The sequence below is a fragment of the Symphalangus syndactylus genome, chromosome 5 (assembly GCF_028878055.3).
Source record: "Symphalangus syndactylus isolate Jambi chromosome 5, NHGRI_mSymSyn1-v2.1_pri, whole genome shotgun sequence".
NCBI lineage: Eukaryota > Metazoa > Chordata > Mammalia > Primates > Hylobatidae > Symphalangus > Symphalangus syndactylus.
Window position 1 is genome coordinate 49225464 of NC_072427.2, and position 19416 is coordinate 49244879.

General features: G+C 38.3%; 1 long non-coding RNA gene across 2 annotated transcripts in view; it reads left to right on the forward strand.

Moving 5' to 3' along the window:
• The window catches only part of LOC134736786 (uncharacterized), a 38081-nt gene extending 19917 nt beyond the window's left edge, over positions 1-18164 (forward strand). The window contains exons 5-10 of one of the 2 annotated variants that reach the window (XR_010121042.1): positions 10777-10824; positions 10965-11023; positions 11334-11404; positions 12950-13009; positions 14158-14756; positions 14935-18164. This is a non-coding gene — a long non-coding RNA (uncharacterized lncRNA). Of the gene's footprint in view, positions 1-10776; positions 10825-10964; positions 11024-11333; positions 11405-12949; positions 13010-14157 lie in introns of both variants that reach the window. The other variant, XR_010121041.1, reaches the window with a different exon arrangement.
• The last annotated feature ends 1252 nt before the right edge of the window (positions 18165-19416 follow it).

Sequence of the window (19416 nt, forward strand, 5' to 3'; positions counted from 1 at the left end):
TCTGTATTAAAACAAACATTTTTCCAAATTAATTATACAGAAATGTACAAGTATGTTGGTTACACCATATCCACTCCAACAATTAATAGATTTGGCTTTCTCATCATATGGATAGAATCCTCCAGAGAAACACAACTAATAATAAAATATATATATCTATGTATTTATAGATATATATGATAGAAAATTAGCTTTCATGATGGTGGAAGCAGAGAAGTCTCAAAATCTGCAGTCCAAACACCTAGGAGCCTAGAGAGTCAGTAGTGCAGCGTGAATCTGAGTCTGCAGGCAGGAAAGCCAGGAGAGCTGATGATGTAAGTTCCAGTCTGAGTCTGAAGGCGGAAGACTGATGTCCCAGCTTGGAGACAGTCAGGGAGAGAGAAAATTCTCTCTGCTCAGGCTTTTGTTCAATTCATGCCTTCAGTGGATTAGCTAAGGTCCACCTACACTGGGGAGGGCAATCTTCTTTACTCAGTCCACTGATTCCAGTGTTATTATCATCCAGAAACACCTCACACACACATAGAATAATGCCGAACTAAATGTCTGGGCATTCTGTGTCCCAGTCAAGTAGACACATAAAATTAACCATCACAAAGCTACGGCTTGTCAATTGTTTACTCATATGCATGTCATTAAACCATTCTTAATTTCCAAATGAAGATAATAACAAAGTCATAATTTGACATAACATGATACAACTATCATGCATACAACCAAAAATGCACTAATTAATACCCTTTTCAGAAGAAAGATTAAAGTCTTTGAGTACTGCTTCTCCACTTGATATCCCATAACTTAAATATTATGACATTAAAATCCTGTGATATAAACTTAATACGCATTTGATAGATAAGAAAATAAGAGAAAATAAAAAATATATTTGTTACATACCTAAAAGCACATTTTAAACAAAATAAGGAGATGCTCATGATCATTACAAAAAATTCTTCTTTCTATAAATTGTGGCAAGGATGTAGTTGGTATTTATAACTATTTTCTTCTGCTGTTTATTCTGTACTCCCCTTGCCTTCAGGAAGCACCTTAGCTGGTTGTGGTTGTTTACTTCATGGGTTACCCAAAAGTTCATTCCTAAAGGATCTTGACAATCAGTAGTCCTGCCTTGGCTAGGACGCTGTAGTTTTCTAATCACTTTAATTGAAGGATATCACATTACTAAGAAATGTCTAACAGATCCCCTATATTCCAAATATATTCTTCCATACTTCCATTGTGGAGTAGCAGGTCAATTTCCCATTGGAAATCTATCAGTCACTTCAGGTGGCACCATAACTCTCTTCTTTGCCTGTTGATTCAGACATGAGAAGTCCAAAGTGATGGAGCGGCAGTCTCAAATTCTAGTGTGATTGAATTATGGTTGTGTCTTCTGGTGGAAGCATTCCTTTGGAAATAAAAACTCTAGGCCATACAAGCAAAAAGTCATAAGAACAGTAAGAAAAAAATTAGTGGGTCGCTAGGAATAATAGTATGTGGTGCTGATGCAGGATATTTCCCTGCTGCATTCCCATTCCACCCTTCATGGGAGGGAGCACACATGTGAGTGGGTACAGGAGCCAGGGCAAGTGCTTTTGGGTGCAGGCAGGAGCAAACTCCATACAGGCCCTGCAGCAGCAGCTGGGGCTGTGCCCACGACCCCTGAAGCCCCAGAAGAAGTGTTATCGTGCTGTTTTAGCTCAGCCATCTGCAGACAGCTTAAGTGTTAACAGCTCAGTGGAGGGTTAGTGTGACAGTCTTTCGCACCTGCACTCATGGCACCCGAGTTCTTGTCTGGAGTCCAGGAGGAATGAGGTTCCACAAACGAATTGAAGATGGTAAATGTAGGGGATTTTATTGTCAATGAAAGTGGCTTTGAGTGTGAAGGGGAGCTGAAAGGGGGATGGATTGGGAAGGTAATCATGCCCTGAAGTCCAGCCATCCCTGGCCAGACTCCTATCCGAAGCTAAACCATCAACTGTCCCTCTAAAGTCAAGCCGCTTCTCTCCAATGGCCAACCATAATCTCCAGCTGTTTCACTGTCCTCTCTTGACTGAGTTTTGTGTTTTTTATAGGCACAGAATGGACAGCAGGGTGGGCCATGGGAGGTTTTGGAAAAGGCAACATTCTAGTGGGAAAACAGGGATGTAAATTCTCACTTTGGACCGTGGTATCAGGCCTTTCAGCTTGAGGGTCAGGCCCTCACTGGGGACCCACCCTCTTCTGCCCAGAATTTCCCTGCCTCCTGTCCGTGTCAGTGCTTTTCCCATTTCCACCCCTTAATTCATGGATCCGTGGATCCTAGATATCAGAGAAACTGTACCATATATTAGACCCTAATTTAAAATATATACAGTCTGTTGGAGAACCTTGCCCCAGCCCTACCAAGTATTGCCTCTTAGCTACTGTTGTGACTCAGTCAACTTTTATAAAGGCCACTTCACTGTTCCATGAAGCCAGTTGCTTCAAGGTGGTGGGGAACATGGTAAAACCACTGAATTCCATGAGTATGGGCCCATTACCACATGTCTTTTTGGTGAAGTGAGTTCCATGATTAACAATGCTGTGTAGAATTACCATGATTGTGGATAAGACATTCTGTAAGTCCACAAGTGATACTTTTGGTAGAAGCAGTGCATGAAGGAAATGCAATTTTATTTCCAGAGTGTTTATTCCAATAAGAAAATAAACATTGGCTCTTCCATGATGGAAGTGGTCCAGTTTATTTAATATGTCACAAGATAACTAGCTGATTACCTGGGAAATGGTGCCATATTGGGGGCACAGTGCTGCTCGTAGATTGGGCTCTCCACAGTAGCCATAGTCAGGTCAGTCTTGGTGATTGGAAGTCCATGTTGCTAAGCCTATACTTAACCCCCATCTCTGCCACCATAAACACTTTGTTCATGAACCCACTGGATGATGACATGTTACTGGGAAATAGGCTGACTAATATCCAAAGAACGAATCTTCTATCCATTTGATTATTAAAATCCTCTCCCCTTAAGATCACCCTTTAGTGAGTATTCACATGGGCAATAAATATCTTCGTGGCTTTTGCTCACTCAGAGAAGTCTATTATCATACCTCTTTCTCAAACATCTTTGTCACCAATTTTTCAACAATTTTCCTTCCAAGTCCCTGAATATCCTGCCAAACCATTGGTGGGAGCCCATGAATCAGTATATAATTGCATGTCTGGCCATTTTTTCTTCCAAGAAAGTGCACAACTAGGTGCACTGTCTAAAGGTCTGCTGACTGGGCAGATTTCTCTTCACCGTTGTCCTTCAGAGATGTCCCAAACAGAGGTTGTAGTGTTGCAAATGCCCACCATTATGTAGTGTCTGCATAGTATGCAAAACCATCTGCAGACAGATCTTCGCTTTTAATTTCTCTGTTGACTAGTCATAGGAAGTTCCCTGTAAGACCATGCATTCAGTGGGGAAAGATAAGGCAGTTTAGTAGGAGTGGAGACCATGGCATTTTGACCACTTTTTCATTTAACTTATTTGTGCCTTAGGGCCTGTTCTGGCTCAATCATATATAAACCCCTTGCATTTCATAATGTTGCTGCTGTCTACCTCAAATTTATGGCCAGGTGGGTCAGATGACACATAGTTCATCATGGGCAGCTGAGGTTGCATGGTAAGTGTTCTGCTAACAACCAACTGCAGGCCAATAACTGTTTCTCAAAAAAAGAACAGTTATCTGAGGAGAATGATAGAACTTTGCACCAAAATCCTAAGAGCCTGTGCTGTGGATTCACCTAAGGAGACCTGCCAAACAACATTTCTCTCTGCACTGGCACTTCAGACATCACTGAATCTGCTGAATCATGTGGCCCAGTTGTCAGAGAAGCTTGTACAGCAGCCTGGACCAGTTGCAGAACCTTCTTTTGTTCTGGAGCCCACTCAAAACTCATAGCTTTATGAGTCACTCAGTAAATGGGGTTGGGTGGCATACGCAACTGATGTATGTGTTGCCTCATTATCCAAACAGTCCCTCTAGATATTGTGCCTCTTTTTTTTTTTTTTTTTGTCGTAGGAAAGGCCAGAGGTAACAACTTATTAATTCATCTTAGAAGGATAAATGATCATGCTCTACACCACTGGTGCCCTGGTAATCTCACTTAGGTAGAAGATCCCTGAATTTTAGGTGCATTTATTTCCCATCTTCTGACAAGAAAATATTTTGCCAATAAGTCTAGAGTATTTACTACTTCTTGCTCACTAGGTCCAGTCAGCCTAATGTCATCAATGTGATAGGCCTGTGTGATATCATATGGAAAGGAAAGACCGTCAAGATTCCTGTGAAGTACATTTTGACATAGAGCTGGAGAGTTTATATTCAGTGAGTTATCACTTAAAGTCATTCTGATAAGTTCTTGGAAAAATGTGACTTTAAGCAAAACAACACACAGCAGGTCCCCAAATAACATTGTTTTGTTCAATGGCTTTTGTTATAACATTGATGAGAAAAAATGGTTTTTTTATACATCATTTTGCTTAAAGTTTCACTTTCCAATAACCTATCAATGGCATTAAGTGAAGACTTACTGTATCCCGGAAGTGGGGCAATGAAGATGTATTCCTTGCCTTGCCAGCTGAAAGCAAACTTCTAATGAATCTTAATGACAGGGAAGGAGAAAAAGGCATTTGCTAGATTAGTAGCTGCATACAACTCACAACTTGCCAGGTCATGTAATAATTTGCTCAGTCAATGGAATTACATCTGGTACAGCAGCTACATCTGGAGTCAACACCTGATTAAGCTTTCAATAATCTGTGGCCACATTCCAAGATCCATGTGTCCTCAGCACAGGCCAAATGAGAGAGCTAAATAGGGATATGGTGAGAATCACCACCTGTGCATGCTTCAAGTCCCTGATGGTGAAAATAATTTCTGCAATCATTACAGAAATGTGCAGTTGCTTTTGGTTTACTATTTTCATACATAGCACCGGTTCTAGACGCTTCCACTTGCCTACTTGCCTTTCTTATCATAATAACGACCAACCCTCTACACATTAGGAAACCAATGTGGGGATTATGCCAACTGCTCAGTATGTCTGTTTCCATCATGCATTCTAAAACTAAACAAAGAAAACACACAGGACTGGTTCAGAGACCTGCTGTGAGATAGACCTGAGCTAAAACTCCATTGATCACCTGACTTTCATATATACATCCTTACTCTAGAGTATGTGAAACTATATACAGTGATGGTTTGAGTCTCCTGAATTAGTGTCAGTTAAGAGATAGTGTCCAGTAGTCACCAAAAGGTCTAATTATTTTACTTTTCTAATGCACAAGAATCTTAGTAAAAAGCTACAGCTTTCTTTGAGGAAGGCTGGGATAAATATGAACAGTATAAATTGTTGGTAGTATATCAGAGCCCTTCCTCAAGGGGAAATAGCGCTCTTTAATTCAAGGGGTTCTGGGTCTGTAACATGACTCAAATCTTGGAATTGACAGAGATGCCATTACTGTTTTCATTATTAAAATTAGACTTTTGTTCACTTAACCTTTAACTTTTTCTGCTTATATATATCAAATAAGAATTTAATAGGCTTTCTATCTATCTCATCTCTAAGAACACTATGATCAACTAGCCAATGCCATAGGTATGCATGAGTCAGACTTTTATAACTGCTGCTTTGAATCTGCTGTCTATCACTGTAACCATGCTTACCTTATGGTTTGTGATTGATTCTTGCCAGTTGGCCCCTAGTATCCTTGGACCTAATATTCTCATTGCATTAGTTTTCATGATTTAGTGGCTGTAGTTTCCACTGTAAGGTCTGGCTTGCAGAGGACTGATCACAGAGCTTTTGAAGGATGCTGGGCTCCTCTCACAAATTTATATCTCACGTAATTGGTGACAGGTATGTTTTTTGGACCCTCCCCCTGTGGATGAGCAGGTCTTACAGGACCAATTTATTCTAACATTACAATCTCTATGTTAAACCAAGGGGGATCCAGCATTTCCAGTTTGCTCACAGAGGTCCATCTTTGATCCATGTTTTAGCCAACCAACCCACCAGTTAGAGCTCTTTTTAATTCCCTGAGCTGCAATGTTAAGTGCAGAATTTCTGCTTAATGAGCCTGTATTAATAAATTAATACAGATTCAACTTTTTATTTCTTCCCTCATTGGACCACACCCTTAATATCTATTCCCCTACACACTTGCTGGATTTCTGCTTGCATAAATTAGAAAACCACATTCTTGGAGATTGTTAGTCCGTACTACAGTTAGATATTCTATTTTGATGGTTGTTTGCATGCATGTATGTGTATGTGTGTGTGTTTGTGTGTGTGTTGTGTGTGTGTGTGTGTGAGAATATAGTCATGGGAAATCAGAATTCAATTCCAGAATGCAGCCTGCTTGGGTACACTCTTCAAAAGTAGTCTGAATATAATTAGGAGCCAATGGAACAAAGGAACGTGATACTCTTTTGTAATGCTGTTTGGCTGCAGTGTTCTTTGCAGTCTGGAAAGGTTTGGACTCTCCATGGGTCTTTGAAACGTCGTGCTGTATTACGATTGGGTTCATTTTGCTGCTGAACAGGAAAGTGAGATGGAGCTCTGCATATGCAGGCTTTGATGCTGCTGTTCTCAACAGGGTCAGGCCTGGTGAGTATGTGATGTCCTTCTTTGGTGTGTTTGACCCCAGTGTTGTTTGGAGTCTGAAGAGGTTTGGCCTTAAAAAATCAAACTACCGTGGAAGCTGTTTTACCCAAAATTTTGTTTCCCAGCCTTCACAAGATTGCCTACTGGGGAGAGTTTAGTTATGTGAACGTATTCATAAACTGGTGAGTTTGTAATGCTATCTTACAGCTAGAATTCTGAGGTCAAAGGTATTGAATCTTTGTATGTGTGTATATGTTTCTGGATGTTATGTGTTGTTTTTATAGGGTACCAAACTGACTTATAAGTAAAAGATCACTCATAAATTAAGTAAATAAGTCCAAGCATTTAAAAAGTTCATTTGACATTGGTAAATCTTTACTAAACAAGATGGCTTTAAGATTTTTGGTAAAATAAAGATGCTTTTGAAATTGTTGGCATACATTTTTGCCTGGATTTTATATTTCTCTGGTAGGTATTTTAAGGTGTCAGAGTTTGGCACAAAAGTTTATAAGATTGTAAACCCAGCCAAGAGGAAAATGATCTGTGTTTGCGAGATTTTTTTGAGAAATAAGTCTAATTTAATGAGGCTGGTTTAATAAAAGCTGCTGAATCTTCTGAGTTATTAGCAATGATGTCCATGTAGTTAATTTTAAGCCTCTTACTTAGGTAAACATTTAATATGTGCAGGTCATAAGGATGGTGAAGAAGAAAATAACTACATTTTTCTGATATCTCAGTTCTCATAAATAATCTAGATAAACTGCTAAAAATAAATAAAATAGATGAGATAATTACTGTAGGTGACCTTTTTGTGTAATTTAAAGTATTGAAATTGTTTTGGGTGCGAATCCAAACATATCTGGGTCATTTCAAATTAAGAAAATTATGATATGGGGAAACATTTTTTTTAAAAAAATTGTAAAATCATCTAACCTACAAAATGCTAATATCTGATAGACAGTTCAGGATTTCTTGCTTCCTAAATATTGCAGTAAAATTTAAGGTTACTAAGAATAAGAATTCTAGTTATTATACAATCCTGTATATAAAATATGCTAAAAAGATATGTTTGCATTGAAAAAAATAATTTTGTCTAATTCAAAAGTTATCATTTAAATTATAGACTTGGAAGGATTATTTATGAACCCAGGTAAAAAGGAAGTTGTAAACAGGGGAGAGAGATGTAAAAAGGTTAACATTGGCCCTTTTTGTTAGAACAAGGCTTCCTTAAAATATTGATTTGTTCTTAATAAAATTACAAGAAGTTTTTATTTTGATTCTATACTCTGCTACTTTTTGAAAACTTCTCAGATTCCTATCTCAGAAGTGCAACTTTGCTGTGTCTTGCTGCTTTCAGCTTTTATTCTCCACTTAAAGAGGCCTCAGATGATAATAATTCTCTTTTTTTTTTTTGAGACGGAGTCTCGCTCCGTCACCCAGGCTGGAGTGCAGTGGCACGATCTTGGCTCACTGCCAGCTCCACCTCCCGGGTTCATGCCATTCTTCTGCCTCAGCCTCCCGAGTAGCTGGGACTACAGGTGCCCGCCACCACGCCTGGCTAATTTTTTGTATTTTTAGTAGAGATGGGGTTTCTCTGTGTTAGCCAGGATGGTCTCGATCTCCTGACCTCGTGATCCACCCACCTCAGCCTCCCAAAGTGTTGGGATCACTGGTGTGAGCCACTGCGCCTGGCCAATAATTCTCTCTTACAAAGGTTTCATAGGCTTCTGTAATGTTTTTCCTCTGGTTCTAGCTGCTGTCGTGGCCTGATGCTGAAATGTTTACCTTGAATGTTTATCTAGAAAAGCAATGTTTTCCTCTAGGATAACTTGATTCTATACTCTTGGCTTTTCTTGATATGTCTAAGTTTTTTATCAGGTTTTGAGACAGTCAAGTGTAAAGGGGTCCCCGGAGAAATTCCAGCCAGATGGTGCACTGGGAGGACTCCACACTGGGGTGGAGCCACAGAAGTTTGTGCCCTTCACAGTGGGGAGGAGCCTGGCCCCTCCTCCACTGGGTGGAACCTGAGATTCATCTGCAAGGCAGGAAGCAAACTAGCAGGACTCTGGCTTTGTGGAGGGTCCCTGTTTCCGCTTTTTTCCCAATAAATTCCATTTTTTTCTCACCCCTCAAAGTGTCTGCAAGCCTAATCTCTGATGGCTGTGTGACAAAAACCCGGCTCTTAGCTGAATAAAGGAAAAAGTCCTGCAACAGCTTTGTTGCCCAGAACATGGGGCTTGAGAAGGGGTGAGGGAAGTGGGTATTCAAAACTTCTAACTATTGCTTCTGAGCCTTTTGGTCCTGTGGCATTCCTCTTCCCTTTTTCAGTAATGGCACTTCTTTTTTCTTTTACAATACTGGAAGGGGTTCGCATCCACCCCAACATCCACAGGTGTGCTCGTGAGATAGGCGGGGCAGCTCTATGCTCCTGCTTTCCTATCAGCTGGGGTGCATGGCCTTACCTGCCACCTGTCTGCATGGTGTCCAAACATGGCCATGCAAGGCGGGAATCAGCCACAGTGGCTGTCTGGGCCCCAAGGTGCCCCACGCGGCTGGCTGGCATTCCCTACCACATCCCCTGGCCAGGGAGGCCAGCTCTTTTTTCACAGCAATTAAGCTTTTCTCCCTGATGGAGGAACCAGTTACATGAGAATAAGAGGTTCTTCCGCCAGGAATCCTTTTTTCTTTCTTTCTTTCTTTCTTTCTTTCTTTCTTTCTTTCTTTCTTTCTTTCTTTCTTTCTTTCTTTTCTTTCTTTCTTTCTTTCTTTCTTTCTTTCTTTCTTTCTTTCTTTCTTTCTGTCTCTTTCTCTTTCTTTCTTTCTTTCTTTCTTTCTTTCTTTCTTTCTTTCTTTCTTTCATTTTTACTTATTTATGTATTTTTTTTGAGACCCAGTCTTGCTCTGTCGCCCAGGCTGGAGTGCAGTGGTGCCATCTGGGCTCACTGCAAGCTCTGCCTCCCGGGTTCACACCATTCTCATGCCTCAGCCTCTGGAGTAGCTGGGACTACAGGTGCCTGCCACCACACCTGGCTAATTTTTTTGTATTTTTAGTAGAGATGGAGTTTCACCATATTAGCAAGGATGGTCTCATTCTCCTGACCTCGTGATCTGCCTGCCTCCGCCTCCCAAAGTGCTGGGATTACAAGCGTGAGCCACCGCACCCGGCCGGGAATCCTTTCTTCTCCATCCTGTCAGCAGTTAACTTTTAAAGGAGTTTTCTTTTTTTTTTTCTCTCTCTCTCTCTCTCTCTCTTTTGGAAGATATTTTACTAGGGTAGGAATGATAAGGATCCCTGTTTATTTTCTCTGTAAAGTTTTGGTTGTGTGAAAGGAACTTGTGGGGACTGGGTTTTCTCCTGCCTGTCTGTGTAATTGTATATGTGTGTTGTATGTAATGTCTATAAAAAATCGCTAATTTGGCCAAAAGGAAGACAAGTGTTGGGTCAAATTTTTTTTTTTAAAGGGAAGATAAAAGCCATGGTAGCTTTCCATCCACGTGACTTTAATCTTTGTGTAATAAAAACAGCCTTAAAGATTATTGGTAAAATGCAGGTGTCTTTAAAATATAAATAGGTGGACTAAATTATGCAGGTTAGATGCAAGGTTTGCTAAGTGTTTTAAGGTTATAAACTGCTTTTTGGGTTTTGAGAACTATTTGACTTCCCTGCTGTACAACAGGTAAGTCCTGGGGACTTATAGAACTAACTGCACTTTCAATTATGCTGGAAGGAGTAAAACCTTGGCTGCACCAAGCACAAAATTAAAACAACTTGCCAGGTTTTATGTTTAAGTTAAAATTGCTAGGAGTTACCATTATAACATGTAATCGAAACTACTGGAAATAGATTTACATGTGAGGTGTGTGAGAACAGTAAAATGTGTTTTTAGTAAAAGGTTATAAAAAGGCATGAAAATGTAAATTTTTGCCTAGGGTTAAAGGATTGTTTTTAATGGTCAAGGAAACTTATTTTGAACTACTTGCAGCCTTTAATAATTGTGTAAAGTAGACTCCTCTGAACAAAATTTGGAGCATGTTTGTTTCTCTCTGCCTGGTTCCTCTGGAGATTAGAAACTATCTGGGAGTATTCTTAACTTATGGCAATATTGTTGTTGGCCTCAGTGCAATAAGAATCCATTTTTCTTTTGCAACAGGACACAATTGGAGAAACTGGTTATTTTGCCAAGGCTTTGACTGGAAAGGTATGCTTCCTTTAAGGAGTCAATCTCAACTTGCAGAGCCAATAAAACCTCTTGGGGACACTGGCCTGACACCCTTGCCTACACAGTCCCCGTACAGAGTTCCTGACCTGTGGTCAGTAAAGAATGTCACTTTCTAACAGGTCCAGGAGCACCAAGTTTATCTTGGGACCTTAAGAGGAGAGGATCACCCAACTAACAGGTATTTGAGGATACAAACCCATGGCTGGGCTTGGCTTTAAAAGACCTTTTATCTGAGGCTCCTTGTGCAACAGAGTTCCTTCAAAGCCGATCTAAAAGGCCTATGTAGAAATAGTTATTCTTGCTGCACTTTATGCAAATAATCAGGCCAAGTATAAGACCAAGTCTGTTTTCCAAACCACTCAGTCCTGTGATCATTTGTTTTTTAACAAAAATGAGGACTGGAGAGAGAAATTATGATTCAAAACTTATACATTTGTCGTTAAATTCTAAAATCATTAGTTGTTAATTAAGTTTTGCCTACGTTTTAGACTAACTCTACTTGTTCCTGTTAACCAACCAGCAGTCTCCAGCTGCAGCTCAGAAAGAACAAGAGAGATGGGTAATGTAAAAATCTGGATCAATAATAGAGTTCTGAGCAATTATCCTGCAAATCCTGGGAATAAATAGGGTGCCCATCACCCAGAGGTTTCTTCTTTGGGAAAGTAAAACCAAGGGAGCTAACGAAAGTCAAGCACCATGCATCCCAATCCTAGCAAGCATAACTATAGCTATCAGTTATCTGGGTGTGGTTTGTAGTTTTCTTTTTTGGTTATATCCTGTCCTGGTTTTGGTATTAGGGTGATGCTGGCTTCATAGAATGAATTAGAGAGGGTTCCCTTTTTCTGTCTTGTGGAATAGTGTCAAAAGGATTGATACCAATTATTCTTTGAATGTCTGGTGGAATCCTGCTGTGAATCTGCTTGGTCCTGGACAATTTTTTGTTGGTAATTTTTAAATTACCGTTTCAATCTCACTGCTTGTTAGTGGTCTGTTCAGGGTATCTAATTCTTCCTGATTTAAGCTAGGAGGGTTGTGGTTGTATTTTTCCAGGAATTTATCCATCTCTTCTAGGTTTTATAGTTTATGTGCATAAAGGTGTTCATAGTAGCCTTGAATGATCATTTGTATTTCAGTGGTGTCACTTGTAATATCTCCCGTTTTGTTTCTTATTGAGATTATTTGGATTTTCTCACTTTTTTTCTTGGGCAATCTTGCTAATGGTCTATCAATTTTCTTTTTTTTTTTTTTTAAAGAATCAGCTTTTTGTTTCATTTATCTTTTGTATATTTTTGTTGTTGTTATTTCAATTTCATTTAGTTCTGCTCTGATCTGAGAAGAAGTTCACAATCAGCTACAGTCCAAAACTAAGTATTTCAGGGAAGTTCATGAAAAAAATATTCTTTTTTTTTTTTTTTTTTTGAGATAGAGTCTTGCTCTGTCACCCAGGCTGGAGTGCAGTGGCATGATCTTGGCTCACTGCAACCTCCTCCTCCCAGGTTCAAGCGATTTCTCCTGTCTCAGCCTCCCGAGTAGCTGGGGTTACAGCCATGTGCTACCACGCCAGGCTAATTTTTGTATATTTTTAGTAGAGATGGGCTTTCACCATATTAGCCAGGCTGGTCTCAAACTCCTGACCTTGTGATCTGCCCGCCTCAGCCTCCCAAAGTGCTGGGATTACAGGCTTGAGCCACCGCGCCCGGCTGAAAAAGACTCTTGAATGCAGGTTTGTGATTACTTTGAAGACTTTGGAGTAGAAAGAAGAAAACTTCCAGGACTCTAATTAAAACGTGGATATTTTCAAAAGGAGCTAATCCAGTCTGACAAAAACCCAAGTTAATTGCATGCTCTCAACTAATACAGGATGAAAATAATTTTTTTTTTTTAAATTTGCTGATTTTGTTTTGTTTTTCAGAGTTAAAAATGTTTTTTTGAACTACTTATCACCTGCAACAATTGAGTAGAATATACTTTTGTAAATAAAATTTGAAGCATATTTCTCTCTACCTGATTTCTCCAGATTTTGAAAACCATTTGTGAATATTTTTAATTCATAGAAATGTAGTTATTTTATAAATTAATTAAAATCTGTTTTCTTTTATAACAGGACACAATTGAAGACATTGGTTATTCTACCAAGGCTTTGACTGAAATGACATATATTTTGGTATGAGAAGACCAATTTGAGAAGTGGAAATTGACCTTGTAGATCTGATAAATCTGCGTGGAAAGATTGGCCTGATACTTTGTTGAAATGGTTTTCTTTTTTTTTTTTTTTTTTTGATATGGAGTCTCGCTCTGTTGCCCAGGCTGCAGTGCAGTGGCACAATCTCGGCTCACTGCAAGCTCCACCTCCCGGGTTCACGCCATTCTCCTGCCTCAGCTTCCTGAGTAGCTGGGACTACGGGTGCCCACCACCACGCCCGGCTAATTTTTTGTACTTTTAGTAGAGACAGGGTTTCTCCATGCTAGCCAGGATGGTCTCGATCTCCTGACCTTGTGATCTGCCTGCCTCGGCCTCCCAAAGTGCTGGTATTACAGGCATGAGCCACCGTGCACCACCTAGATTAATCTTTGACTCCTGATTGGCAACCTGGTCACCCATGATATAGAGTTGCAGCTGTGCTGCATGCAATTATTAACAATAAAAGTTACCAATACAATTTAGAAATAAATTCAACTCCTAGGGAGTTGGTTCACTGGATGCATAAAAATGTAAACAAATAAGGAAAAAGTGAAATATTCAATCTCTTGGTTATTGTTATCCATAACAGCTAAAGTAAAAGTAAGAGTGCTGAGTTGGACCCTGAAGCCAGACCAAATTCAGACATGGGTCTGTCTGAGCTGAGATCACTAGTTTCAAGGCTACCCACAAAAGGGGGAAATCATGCCAGGAAACCAGAATGTACCTCTGAGACCTGTGGTTTCTAAGAAGTTAGTCAATGTCAGGGAAGGGCAAAAACAAGTAACTACTGAAACTGGAGGGTATGATGTTTTTTCAAAAATGTTCCATTTTATACATTGGTGTCGTCAGCTTCCTGAGGAACCTTTACTAAAATTGATTGTAATGTTGGAGCAATGTCTTTGGTTTTAAACATTGCAGAATGGAAGAGCATGTTTTGGTTGATGCATGACCTGCACCTGACTATTGAATTGTTGCAGATGGAGATATATGTATACGTATGTGTGTGTGTGTGTGTGCATGTGTCTATATATGTGTGTGTATGTGTGTGTGTGTATATATATATAATGTGTATATATATGTTGCAGATGGAGATGTGTGTATATATACATTCACATATATATTCATTCCAGACACACAGGAGGTTATTTCTGAGAGAAAGCCAGCCTGGTGGACTGGATGAAAGTCACTGTAAGATCTGTTGATCCTGAGAAGAGGGATTGCACAACTCCACCTGTCAATGGCAAGTGGAGCACCCAGATGATGCAGCTGATAGACTTCCTATGCAAGCCATGGGGGATTAGCCTGATGACGGGAATATTAACCTTACTTTTTGACTTTGGGTTTTGGCTATTAAGTTGTTTAAAAGGGTTTTTAGAATTAATGGGTGCCTACCCACCTTCATTCCTGTCTGGCCTAACATGTTTACTTGGATATAAGTCTTTTCACTCTAAGTCTCTTGGCCATAGGTAGCCTCACTGAGAGACAGGTTGGACTCAGGCCAAGTAGCCACAGTAACCTGGCAATAATATGGTACAAAATAAAAGCTTTGCCACTGATGCTCTGTCTTGCGTGTCTTGACCATGAGGGGTCAAACTAAAATAAAGTCCTAAGTGCCCTACTGACTGAATGGACCTACTTGTGCCAAAGGGACCACAGTTGTCAAGACACAACCTTACCTAGGAATAGGTCTTTTCTCTTGCTTTGCTGAAGACACAATAGCCCCCCTAAAGTGAGTTGCCTCTTCCCCTTCAAAACATTTTATGAGAGACTACTTCTCTGAACTCCCCGAGACTTGTGGATTTTTATCATATATAAAACAATTAAAAATATACTGACTAGTCTTCCTGAATTTGCTTCTGAAAGTCTCCAGTTTCCTAAAGATGCGCCTCTTCACTCTTTAACTCCAGGAACCAAGTCCTGCTGAAGACCTGAAAATCCCACCTGGGTGAAGGCCAGCTGCAACCACAATGGTCCAGTCCTTTTGAGATGCTGCTGATCACCCCCTCATCTGTCAAGTTAGCCAGCATTAAACCATGGATTCATAACACTTGGTTAAAACCTGTCCCTCTGGGATCCCTACAGGAAAAACAATCACAGTCTTAACCTCAGTGATTGGCTTTCTGTAAGGCAAACAGTCACAGGATTTGTGTATGTGATTTTTAGCAAGTTCAGCCTTGTAGCTACTGCAGATGAGAGTCTTTTTAAGAGCACAGATAAATTTTTCTGGTCACTTACGCTGCACTTGAGCTAGGAATTCTAATCCCTGATATCACTCTTTCAGCACTTTGTCCAGTAACTTTAGAAACAACCAGCCAACCTCATTAATCATGTGTCACTTAACAATGGAGATACATTCTTTCAAATGTGTTCTTAGATGATTTCGTTATTGTGTGACATCACAGAGTGTACTCACACAAACCTAGATGGCATAGCCTACTACAAACCTAGGCTGCATAGTATAGCTTATTGCTCCTAGGCTACAACCTGTAAAGCATGTTACCATATTGAATGCTGTAGGCAATTTTAACACAATGTTAAGTATTTGTGTATCTAAAAATGTCTAAATATAGAAAAAGGAATGCATTGAACTATGACCTTATGACAGTGTATCACTAGGCAACAGAAGTTTTTTAGCTCCATTGTAATCTTATGGGACTACTCTTATATATGTGGTCTGCTGTTGATCAAAACCTCATTATGTGGCACATTGCTGTATATTTGTCATTTCTCCAAAAGTGTTCAGAATTATATGCACATTGATACAGCTTCTTGCTTCTTCTAAGTGTTTGATTAGTAGTATCCGATGAAGATATTTGTATATCTCTATTGCCAGATCATGTCATAGACTATCTGTGTTTTCTTTACTACTATAAATACAGTGATTGGTGCCTTTAAATCTAATCAGATTAGAGGGTCAATTCCAGAAACCCCAAAATCAATTCAGAAAACTCATTCTTAAAATTCTGTTCCTCCAGAACCACTCTTGTTACAAAAATCAGTGTTCTCCACAGAAACAGAGCCAATAGGAGATAGACTGGATAGATAGATAGACAGATAGATAGAGAGATAGATGATAGATAGATAGATAGATAGATAGATAGATAGATAGATAGATAGACAGACAGACAGACAAGATTGCAATCCTGTGTACTGGGAGACCTGATGGTATAAATTCCAACCTGAGCCTGAAGGCAGAACGAGACTCATGTCCCAGCTTAAAGACCTGCTGGGAGAGAGTGAATTTGCTCTTAATCATCTTCTTGTTTCTGTTCAGGACTTCTTGGATTGTATCAGGCCCACCCACACTGGAAAGCACAATCTTCTTAGTCACCAATTCAAATGTTTAGCTCATCCACAAACATGCTCACAGGCACACCCAGAATAATGTTTAAACAAAAATCACAACCCATGATTCAGTCTAGCTGACACATGAAATTAATTCTCACATGCATTTAAACCATTTTATTGAGTATTTGGTCCCATGCTGGAGTAATTTTGCATTAACCTGATCATCACTGACATTGAGTGCATTTTCATATGTTTATTGACATTTCAATATGCACTTTTGTAATGTGTCTACTGGAAAGTCTACATTTTTCTTATTGATTTTAGGAGTTTTACAAATATTATGCACATTTGTGGATATATGTATTATAATTATTCTCTGTCACAATGTGTCTTGATTTTTTACTTTCTTTTGATGAGCCGTAGTTATTAATTTTAATAAAATCTAATTTAGCAATATTTTGTCTTGATAATGTTTTTGCTACTTTTAAGTAAATGTTTGACAAATCCCAATGTCATGAAGATACTCCTCAATGTTTTCTGCGGAGACAGAAGTTAAAACATAGATCGCTGTAATGTGTGTTACAATAACTGCACAAAGAAGAGAGAAAATGGAGTTACACTGTGGCAAAGTTGCTGTGTTTCATCAGGCAGACATCATTATAAGCCTAAAGAAGTTTGGGATAAGTATAGATGTAGGTATATTCCTAGAACAAATTCTAGGAAAATATGTTGAAAAAATAGAATTAGGAATCAACAATTGAACTAAAATAATACACTACAAATATCTGTTAGTAAAGAGGGAGAAAAGAACAAAAATACATGAAAATTACAGAAAACAGCAATATGGTAGATATAAATCCAATATCAATAATTGTATTATATCAAAAGTCATAAATGTTCAGACTAGATTTTTTAAAAAGCAAAGCTGAAGAATATGCTGTCTGCACAAGACATCCTTCAGATTAAATGGCACAAATAGATAGAAAGTAAAACGATAGACAATGTGGACCATGCAAACAGTAATGATGGGAGAGGTGAAGCAACTATATGAATATCAGACAAAATACAGTTTAAGACAGTAAATACTACTACAGACAAAGACATTTCTTAATGATAAATGATCACACATAGAAAGATATAACAATGACAACATCATACATGCTTGAACAAGAGAGTCCCAAAATACATGAAGCACAACTGACAATTAAAAGAAGCAATAAAGAGTTTAACAATCGCAGTTAGATATCTTAATATATATCCTCTAGGAGTTGATTGGAGAATAGAAATAAAATTAGTAAGGATATAGAATATGTGAACAACACAGTAGCCCAACTCAATTTGACATTTGTAGCACATGACATCCCAAAACAGCAGAAATACCCATTCTTTCTAAGATAACATGACACATTCTCTGGATAAATCACATCCTAGGTCATAAAACAAGTCTCACTATATTTAAAAGGAGTAATTGTACAAAGTATGTTCTCTGATCACAACATAATTAGATTAAAAATAACTTTAAATTTATTTTGGAAATCATTTAATAATTTAATTACACAGATTTTAATTAATCAAAAATCGCAAGTAAATTAGAAAATATTTTCACTGTAATAAGGATAAAAACAAAATATTACAACCTGTATGAGACACACCTAAGTAGTTCTCAGAGGGAAATTTGTAGCTTTAAATGCTTATATGAGAACAAGTAAAACATCTAAAAATCAATAATATAAGATGCCACATTATGAAGCCCCAGAATGAGTAGAAAATTAACTTCAAGTAAGTAAAATGAAGGAAAAAATAAATATCAGAACAGAAATCGTCAAAATAGAAAACAGAAAAACAATTAAATATCAAAAAAAATCAGTGAAACCAAAAATTTGTTCTTATCAATGATTTTTTTTTTGTGGGGGGGAGGCAGGATTAAAATATATATAGCTGTAATGTATATGTCAATATACATGTAGCCAAAAAATGAAAAAATGTTCAACATCATTAATCATAACAGAAATGCAATTAAAACCACAATGGGATACCATCTTACACCAGTCAGAATGGCTATTACTAAAACATAAAAAAACAACAACAGATGGTGAGGATGCAGAGAAAAGAGAATGTTTATTCACTGTTGATGGAAATGTAAATGAATGCAACCTTCACAACAGTATAGAGACATCTTAAAGAACTAAAAACAAGACTGCCATTTAGTCCAACAATCCCACTACTGGGTGTCTACCCAAAGGGAAATATATCATTCTATCAAAAAGATACCAAGATACCTGCATTTGTATGTTTATCACAGCACTATTCACAATAGCAAAGTCACGGAACCAACCTAAGTGTTCATCAATGAAGGGTTGGAGATATATATATATATATATATATTTTAAATACAAACACACACACACAGAGCATGGAATAATATTCAGTCATACAAAATAAAATCATTCATTTGCAGCAACATGAATGGAACTGGAGGCCATGATCCTAAGTGAAATGACTCAGAAGCAGAAAGCCTAATACTGCATGTTTTCACTTATAAGCTGGAACTAAGCCATGAGTACACATGGACATACAGAGTGAAATAATAGACATGGGAGACTACAAAAGGTGGAAGCATGGAAGAGGGGTGAGGGCTGAAAAATAACTTATTGGGTATGATGTTCACTGTTCACATAATGGATGCACTAAAAGCCCAGACTTCACCGCTACTCAATATATGCATGTAAGAAATTTGCATTTGTACTCTCTAAATATGTAAAAATGAAAATAATTTAAAATAAAAAAACAATTTTTTCATAATAAAGTAAAAATCAAATAGTTAAGAGGACTTTTTTTAAAAAAAAAAGAAGCGTGGGACTTGCATGTTGAAAGCAACAAAACTTGCATAGCAAAATTAAAGGAGATCTAAATAAATTCAGATAAATGCATAAATGTGAATTGCATGAGTCGGTATTATTAAAATGGCAATTCCCCAATTGATCCATAGAGGTAATGCAATCACTATCAGAATTTAAGTAGTTTTTGTCTAGAAACTGATTATTTAATTTTATAGTTTATATGGAAATTTAAAGAACCTAGAATAGCTAAAACTATTTTAA